Consider the following 10,502-nt stretch of genomic DNA (forward strand, 5'->3'; position numbering starts at 1 on the left):
ACAGGCACCGCTCTTAGAACGCCTTAAGGTTTTTGCTGTAGTGCTTGTGTTTTGTCCTTGAAAAAATCCCGCAACTTTTTTATTTTGCTACTAAAAAATGCCTTTGGGTTTAAAAAAAAAGTACAATGTTATTTTTCTTCAGATCGTGACATACGCGTCACACATTAAACTTCGCAGATCGATAGAACTTCCAATTGAAGGAAAACATTTCTTTTTCATCTTCAAACACTCTGAATGTATGTGAAAATAGTGTATTGACTTTTTCTGAAATATTTTCATGGCATAATAAGCAGAATCATTGATATTGAAACAAATTATTTTCCTTAGAAACAAACAATGTTTATACTAGGAAAAAACAATTAACAATATGAAAAAGAACATTTGATTTGTCAAGGAATTCACTCAACTGAGATATTATGAAGTATTCATAACACAGGAACAGTTCATATATATACACACACGCATATATATACACACAGTTCATATATACACGATATTTTTTATTTCTTTTCAGTCTTTGATTTTTCAAACTGATAGTTCAAAGCCACTTCAATGAATTGATTATTTTTCACGATTAAATTCAATATTCCGAATAAGATGTTTGAAATATCATGTGACTGGTTATGATGATATTTGTATTCATTCATAAAATGAAAGTTAAGTTTTTCATTCTTGTTCCAAATTGATGAAGGTGCAAAGTTTGTGTTTATTCAGTATTGATGTGTCTTATATGAATGAATAGTTGGTTCCTGAAAATATCATATTCCTTAGTTCTAGTTTATAAACCAGAAATTTGTAAATTCCGTTCACATGCACCAAACTGTGTGAAATATCATTCCACAACGCCATTATCGCTACACAATATATTGTGTGGCAATTTTGTGAAAGATATCTGATTCAATTCCATAAAAAATGTTTGAAACACAAACTAAATAGAGAAAAGTGATTTTGTATAATTCAATGTTCATACAGAAGTCATCGATGTCATCGATGACAGTATGTAATGGCATTCATTCGCTTATTTGATTCATTCCCAGTCATAGGAATCTTGTTTAAATCGGAAAGAGAATAATTTATGAAAAAAAAGATTTTGGCTTTCTACTTCTTCATTTTTATACAAAAAATGTGACAATTTTCCAACGAATGTGTCTTAGTATAATAAAATCAACCATTGAACGTTCGTATTGCCGAGCACAAGAAACACACACAGCGAGGTGAAACCAGCAAATCAGGAATAGCAGAGCATGTTTGGACTCATCAACATAACATCGAGTGGCTTCACGCTGAAATCATATACAGGGAGAAACATTGGTTTAGAAGGAAATTCAAAGAAGCCGCATACATGTTATCCAACAATGTATTCAGCCAAGTTAGCGTAGAGATACGCAACATATGGAAACCCATCATCAAGCGAAAAATGATCAACTCCCGCCAAACGGTCATCTCCCACTAAACCGGTGAAGCGGAAAAAGGAAAGCGGAGATGAGTGAAAGTACTCGAATGACCCATTAATAGTCATCACTCGGAGGAATTAGTCCAGTCATCACTGGAAGACGATTGTAGATACTAACAATCGAAACGTGAAGTAACTTGGCTTGGTATCTCTTAATTTTTTATTTTATTTCAGGTTTTTTTGCTAAATATAATTCTTATTTTCAGCTATTCTTTTTTAATTCTCCTTTTTATTAGGTCTTTCAGGGATTTCAAATCATTTTATATAATATCAGTCAATGGAAGTCCGATCTAATGAAACTCATCATGAAACATTGTCAATCACTTTTTTGGGAAAGGAAGTTTTTGGCTTTCTACTTTTCCATCTTGATACAAAAAAAAGGATGAGGGAATCTTTCCAAGAAATGAAGTAAGAAATCAATGAATTATACGATATGTGAATGATATCTGATTTTTATTCCACAACGAATGTTTGAAATACAAACTTAGTAGAGAAAAGTATCTTCTGTATAATTCAGTATTCATATAAATGTATTTGTTTCGAAAGAATTTTTTTTCTTTCGTGAAATTCAATGTTTATATGAAAGTAGCTGTTTCAGGAGGACTCTCTTTAAAATTTGTGTCTGAAAGTTACTTATTTGCATGATGTACACATCCATGTATAGAGTTACTTATTTCCGAATTAATTTCTTCCTTCCTTTCTTTGGAAGATTCCCTCATCCTTTTTTTTGTATCAAGATGAAGTAGAAGAAAGTCAAAAACTTTCTTTCTCAAAAAATTGATCACTCCTAAAAAATATAACCCCTTCAATTCACTGTCAATCACCTTCAAACAAACGTGTAAATTTATCTCTGAGATTTTGAGGTCTTGTGATATCACTTTCGGTAAAAAATCTATTTCTGATGAATATTGAATCATGGAAGATTTTCGTTGGCATGAAATTTGTATATGTAAATATTTTTTCTGTTTTGATTGAATGATAATCATTGCCAATGAAATGCTAATTCTGGTAGAGAAATAAATTTTACTGAACATCAAAATTAAAAACTTCAAATGCAGGAACGTTCTGAAATTCCTGTAGAAATTGTAAAAAAGACAAAATATAGCACAAAACATTCTACCCAAGATACCGAGAGACACCTGCAACAGAGAATATGAAAAATCACTGAATTGGATAGCAGTATACTGTGTTATATATTATTGATACTGTCTTGAAATCCGTGCTGACATAAAATGCACTTTCCGACCCGTAAGGGCATAAAATACTTTATTGTGTAGTTGGAATAAAAAATAGAATAATGAACTAGCATGACCAGAATTGTTTTTCAAAATGAACAGCCTAACTTCATCAGTTATATCAATGAGTCTCAAAAAAAAGTAAGGAAAGTTGACAATGTTCAATGTTTACAATGAGACTGATACCTTCCAAAACGCTTTCAAAACCACTAACGAATAAGTCTGTTTTCCATTTCCCATTTGTCGCCCCCTTCCCTCCCACCAACTGTGGTGTTTAGATGTATGAGGGCTATTATTATCAATTATTTTCAGTTAACTGTATTCCATTGAAAAAGTTTTTATAGGACAAAACTGCAGTAACGTTAGTAACAAATGCAAGTGAAAAAAATTATATATAGTTTTATATCTCATCTTTCATATTACCAATTCATTAATTCTTCAATTGCATCTGTTCTTGATCCAAAGCTCGTGAAATTAAAAGTCTGCAGAGTTTCCGAGTATGAAATAATTCAAGAACTATAATATATTTATGTCACACTTCATTGTGAACTTATCGCTGAACAGTTTACAAAACCGTAACACGTGTTTTTCAGGCTCAAGTAAAAGCGAGGACGGCACCCCTTATGAAAACGCCGTCTATGGAATTGATGGAAGAATCAATCCACGAATATCATAAATCAACGAGGCTTCTCTAGGCGTTTTTTTGCAAAGCCGAGCTTCTACATCGACCGCCGAACAAGATTTGTCCTCTGTCATTCATTGTTACTTTCACTGCAAAGAAAAAAAAATGGAGGCTTACTTTATTATATAGTCTCTCGTTCGTCCTTGACTTCGGCTATACAAAGTACAAATTTTCACATTCTGTTACACTTTTCTTTCTTTCTTTCAGTTGTTAGTAATTTTATTGAGCCTTTCGCTCGCTCAATTATTTTGTAAATATGTACAGTTATTTTTTATTCAGGTTGAGTTAAGAAACGACCTTGACTGCTTTTCCTTCTTACCTACTCATCTTTATGTCCATCTAATATATTCAATTCAGTTCGTTAGAGTGAATAGATATATTTTATTATTATTATCATCATTATTATTATTCCCTAAGTTTGCATTGGTCGAGCCCTATCCCCGAAGCACCGATACATTGGAGAGGGGACACCAGCATTATCAATTAACGACCACTACCCACACCGTGAGGTAAGTGATCATTGGGTCCAAGACTCATGTGTCTAAGCAAGCGTAGTGAGCCAAGAATGACAGCCTTCCACATTTGTCCGGCTAAAATTTTTGCCTTAGTGCGGTAAGCCGGCATGATTTTGAGATTCGAGAGTAGAAAGGGCATCATTCCACCAAAGACTTCAATAATCAGAACAAGCATCTTGACAGAGTGAACTGTATAGAGCCTGCAGAGTTAGAAGAGAAAATATCGATGTTTTATCCTTTTTTCCTGTTCTTTTTAGACGATATTCGTTTCTACAGAAGCTGAAAACTTCACGACAAATGTCGTCTTATCCTGATGGTCGAGAAGAACTACATCAGGCTTATTAGCTTGTATGAGCCAGATGGTGGGGAGAGATTGAATTCAATAAATTCGGCACTTCTCGTTCCTCGTAACAGATTCAATATTCGTAGGTGCCCTAGGTGGTAATACAGCACTCTTAGGGCAGCGTTATGTCGATGGATATAGCCTCAGACCACTTATGCTGGACATGCTAACATCAAGTGCATTAGGGTCTCAGATGCCTCACGGCAGGTCCTGCACCTTGTGTTAGGAACCTCTATACCCATCACGCAACCGCGATAGACTGAGGTGTTGAAGACACCATCCGGACAAGCCATGATGAACCCAACAGTTTCCGGCTACAGCCCACTTGACCTAAGAAAAGCGAAGGTCAGGTGCTTTGAGTAGGCGAGGTCATGAATATTGGTGAAAAAGACCCCATGTATTAACTTATACTTGTGTTGCCGCGGTTTTTATGTGGCAGAGTAGTGATCACCTCGTTCAGTGTCGAAAACTTAAGCGAGTTCATCAGCCGCTCTGGTAGCTCTAATTCCTGCTCTCTCATGGTCGCAAACCATACAGAGAAGGGGATCCAAACTCCTGACGACTTTACAGGCTCCATCCAGTACCTTTCTGTCACGTAGACACTCCAAACTCGAAAGTCCACGGGAAGTACCACCATGGAACGGATGATTGGGATGCAACCTCCTATGGACGTGCATCTTTAAAGTCGAGTTGATACTTCACTACTCCAAACGAGTAAAGTAAGATTGGAACGGCATGCATATTTGTTGCAGCAACTTTGTTCTTCCCCGACGCGACGGTTCCGATGACCACATCTGTAGGAGTTTGTGCTGATTCTTGCCGAGGAGAGAGTTTTTCACTGATGTTACCTCTTGTAAGAGGGGTTGTTCCAACTCGGAGTAAGTATACATCTTTCCGACATCCAGATGGTGCAGGACTATAATTCTTATTGTTGTTGTTATTACTATTATTGATGTTGTTAATAATATCATCATTACTTCCATTATCATTGTAATAAAAACCATATCCTGCACCACCAGTGAAACTTGGAAACTAACAAGTTATTTCCGTAGAACATCGCGTTTCAATTTCTCAAATTTCCCCTTCAAACTTGAAGTGGTGCACATGTAAACTACGCGTCCTCTCCTAATATCATCATAAACCTTTTTGGCAACACAAATAGAGAGTAATAAATCAATAGTAGTGTAAAATCTGAGATCTCACCCCATCCACATACGGCAAAGCCTCGCGTTCATTTCAACAATGGGAGTGCAGATTCGAATGTCCCTCGTGCACCGTGTAACAGCTGTGCAGTACTGATGGTGGATTTTGGATATGAACAGTGGCGTGACTGCGGAAAAACGATTTTCACACACGAAATTCAGAAGAACTTTTTCTTTTGATTTTTCTGTGTGAACTTCCTGAGTGATAATAGATCACATGGCAATTCCTCTAGGGATTTTAAATGATGTCTCTTAGTTGAAAAGATAGTTTTTCAAGGAAAAGAGTTATTTGGCTTTCTGTTTATCTATCGTCATTCAAAACATATTGTAAGGAAGGAAATATAGCAAGAAGCTTCCAGTGATAGTTGTTACATTTCCAGATCTTCAAACCTTTTCCAAAAACAAACTGATGAAGAAATTTCATCAGCAGTGTTATTAGATAGTACGGATTTCTTCAAGGTATCTCAACAGACATTGAATTACCTTTAAGAAAGCTTACAAAGCGCAGAATATCATTCAGTTTTTGAATTGCATTGGTCTTCATTCAAATACAAATCTCATTCTCCTGTAATCTTATCGATTAATGATAACCATTGATCATGAGATTGCTGCGATTATGCTGAATTTGAAAAAAGTAATATTACAACAATGGTACCTACAAAATTGAATGCTGAAATACAGAGATTGCAAAATAGTTGAAACTAAAAATGATGAGAAACCAGAAATTCATGTAAAAAATTTACCCACGTGATAATTCATTGTTTAATATGTACAATTATCTAAGTTTATATTCGCCAAGAGTGTGAATAGAGTTGCGAATGAAAAATCATTTGATTGTTTTAAGAATATTTTATGACTCAATTTTTTTCACCTCATTTGGGAGTTTTTTAAACAAGTGCAAATAAGGAAACTGATGTATTATAAACTATAATGTAGCTCAGAATGAGATTTAAATTTTGCAATATTCTTATGAATTTGTAAAAGAGACTCAAAGCATAACAGATATGGAAATGAAATAGATAAAATAGGCTGTACTCAAAGCAACACAGCTTATCCCTTTTTTGGGTTGTCTTATGGAGGTTTGAGATCAGAGTGTCGATGTGACAATGCCATTTCATAAAAGGAACTAATTTGATCTTTGAAAGCTTGGCTTTTCCATCTTTTTCAATGAGAAGATAACCATAAAATCGAATTCTCTATAGGTTATCTAGATTATGTGTGAAATCATTCGATACAAGACATTTATCAGCTTTCTGCTCGAATGATATTGTCAAATATAGAAAATAATCATGAAATTATCCAGATTCATTTAAGTAAATATATGAATTGAAAGATGTTTCAACCTCAAGATCATGAACAGACAGTATTCATTTGAGTATCGATTGATCATCAGCAATGCAGCACATCTCCTTCTATTCGATCCTGCTGGGTGGCAGTATAATGTAAGGTTTTGGTGTTTCAATGTATTTGTTTTTATTAACATTTTGAGTGTGAGTTCATTTTTTCCGTTTCTTTACAATAAATATTCAATTAAGTATTTAAATAGTTCTTTCATTATTTGGATGGATGAATGAATGGATGAAGCAGCAAATACAAATCCTCTCGTTAATAGCCAAGCGAGAACTGAGTTGCGACAATATATAAAAAAAATAGAAAGGTCTTTATCGATACCTAATTTATATAGTATTTCATCTTCAGTGATTATAATACATGAGGATATGATATGCATCATATCAGTCACATATATTATAAACAAGGCTCTTGATGCACTCATTAATTGACGATCTGCAATCAGATTTGTCATTACAGTACACCGCTTGTTGTCTGTTTGTGAGATATGACTTCAAAAATTCGAAGTACTAACTGGCATTATGTAGTATTCAACTCTTTGCAAGAGAAATTTGCGTGAGATAGTCGAAAGCCTAGCTTGAGCGAAACATAGTTGCTGCTATAACCCCACCCGCCACAAAACCGTGAATTGTAAATTCAACCAACTGCTTATACTAGCTATTATTACGTGCTTTCGGTTTTACCATAGGAGAAACATCGGTGTTGCTCCGGAGCTCGAAGCATCGACAATGACCCGTTCTATTTGAAGCGTGAGTCAAAGTCCGTAGCAGCACGGACTACCTTCCTCTGCCCCTTCTTGCACACCACCAATCGACATGGTGCAATAAGCTCTTTTTCGTTATGTTTATATCAACCATTCACACAAAAAACAAATATATTTGAATCATGGGTGAACAGTTGAAGATTAACGACTTTGACAATCAGAAAACATACAGTATTTTCATTGGTATCGAAAATTACAACCGAGCAATGATAGGTAAAGCTAAGATCACTTCTCTTAGTTTCGAAATTGATAATTTCATTCTCAGATCACCAGTTTGCCAATTCATTACTGTTGCATGGTAGGATGACTGCAGAAATAGAAAATCCATCTACCTATGTCAGTTTGAGAGCTCCAGGAATTCTACATTCCCAAATTTTGATCTATAGGAATTCATGCCAGGAAATATAGCTCCAAACTCGAAAGGCAGTATGAAAATAATAAATGTTTAGAGTTATAACCTAACCCAATGGTAGGATTCCATTCCGATTTCATTGATTCACGAAAAAGAAAACATATTTTCGAAAATGTGGACAATGATCTCATTAGCGCTGGATTTATAGTAGATTCAATGACTGTTCAGAATAAGTGTTACTGAGAAATTATTCTGAAGCAAATGCGAACCGAACTGGTCAGGGACATTCTAAATTCTTATTTTATGAACTAATTGATGATATTGTTGAAAACCATTCTGAAAATAATTGTAATCACTCCTTGAATGTAATAAATTCAGTATCCAAAATCACTGAAAATGATCTTGCAGAATCACCAGTAGATGATTAGAATTTGAATGAATATGCAGATCAACTGCTGGGTTATGAAGAAAAACACAATCAAGGACCCTCCACTTCTAACAAAAAGGAAAAAATAATAAGCGAGACAACTGAAAAAGGAATATATTATCAAGTTTTTACAAATGTAAATTCGATGCTCAAAAAAGTTCAGTTACGAAATTTTCCTTAATGAATATTTTTTTACAATACCTATAGTTTTTTTTGAACCCGTTATCAATAAAAACACTACATATTCGAATATTTTATTTAAAAAATCATAATTTGCATATCGTATTCAAAACCGTAACACGTGTTTTGCTATATGACAGCTTCCTCAGGCGTTTCAATACTGAGACAGTATTAAAATGTCTGAAGATGCTATGATATAGCGAAAGGGTCGTTGTTCGTCAAACCGTACATTATATTTCTTTTTTATTAAAATCAGAAATTTCAGCACCCATTACAAACAATTATATGGCGTACTGATAGAAACTCCAAAACTATCAGAAACCTCTCGAAAGGAATTCATGTTTGCAAGAAACTAGACTGATGATAGTACTGCCTTCTTTGCAAACACCTTTGGTCGACCAAGGGCATTAAAAGCAGATTGTTGAAAGAGATCTGTAATATTTTAATGTTACATATCAGGTTTTTTGACAAAGATTGAACATACTTTGATAGTATTTTCAACATAATTTTGGATTTTTTATCGTTTTCTTCTGAGGTCATTGACATCAAAATCATTAAACATGCCCTCGGATGAGTCCGAAATATTGAATGTTTTACCTGGCCTTTCCATCAAAGCCTAAAATGTACATATTTTCAGTTTTAGTTAGAATCGGGCCTTTTCGTTGCTAATACCACACAATTACTTGCTACTACAAAGGTTCCTGAACTTTTTTTCATCACAGACCACTTTCAAAATTTAGCTGGTTCCGGTGGACTCCCTTCAGCTACATTTCTACCATGTTCCCAAAATTCGACAAAAAATGTGAAGATTAGATCTTACTATGGAATTTTGCGACGCGGCTGTGTTCTAAGTACAAATCACAATTTTCAAACAAAAAGTGAGAATTGATTATTTAATTAATCAATTGATTGTGCTGTGACTGGATGTAAAGAAGTTGGTCGATTAAAAAAGTGATTCCATCCAACTTCGCTATTTTTACATCTACTCACAGCACAAGAAACCAATCAATATTCACTCATTTTATTTGGAAAACTCCCCATTTAGTGTGGTAAAAATAAAAAAGAAAAATAGTATATTTTAATGTGTTATTTATTCAAATTTGTTATTATTACACTAGTGTCAGTCGTAGTGTAATTAAAATTGAACATTAACAACGTAACTTTTACGCTACAATGAGAATCACGTCATAACTTTAATGGGGGGGATGTACTGGTTGATGGATTGACAGTAAATTATCAATATTTTCGTTCAGGAATAACCGCAAATCTGTCCGTTCTGTGATGTTCAATCTGCTCTTTTTTTTTTATTAAAAGGTTTGTAACGACACTGAAACGACACGTTGTACTGAATATGAAATTAGCAAGTTTTAACATGTGACTGAGCTTCTTAAAATATTATCTGCCCAAATTGATAGGTGAAGTCAAGCCAGCATTTCAATTCTTCACTATTGAAACCAGATAATTTTTGTGGATCCCCTCTAACGAATTGTGAACCCCCAGATTTTAGTCACGCCAAGGTAAACCCCCGTTGAGTATCTCGTGGACCCCTGGGGGTCCATTTGGACCACTTTGGAAATTACTACTCTGATATAATCCCGCTGTAAAAAGGATTTTCGAAAACTATGATTTTTGTATGTTGTTATTGTTATGACACTTGTAATCGAACCGAAACTCATATGCAGAATTTAATCAAAATAAATTTCCTTAAAATGCGTTTTATTTGTAAGCAGCTTAGGAGCTTGACGGTGCATGGAGATCTTAAACGAAAACTCTCGAATTTGCCCATGATTAGTTCAAAATAAATACACGAAAACATACGTTTTGATATAATTATGAGATCTGTAATCTTGACACATCCGGTCGCCAGTGGCGCCACTGGTCTTCAAACACCCGAAATGCCCGGCGTGTCCCCCTTCAAGTTCATAGCGAGAATGACTCTATTTAGGGCCTCTCAAGTCCCGAATCCGCCGTTTGCCGTGTTATGATTAATATGGCCCTGT

Source organism: Leptinotarsa decemlineata, unplaced genomic scaffold, assembly GCF_025532065.1.
Source record: "Leptinotarsa decemlineata unplaced genomic scaffold, Ldec_3_MD MMD2_tig00001393_RagTag_RagTag, whole genome shotgun sequence".
NCBI lineage: Eukaryota > Metazoa > Arthropoda > Insecta > Coleoptera > Chrysomelidae > Leptinotarsa > Leptinotarsa decemlineata.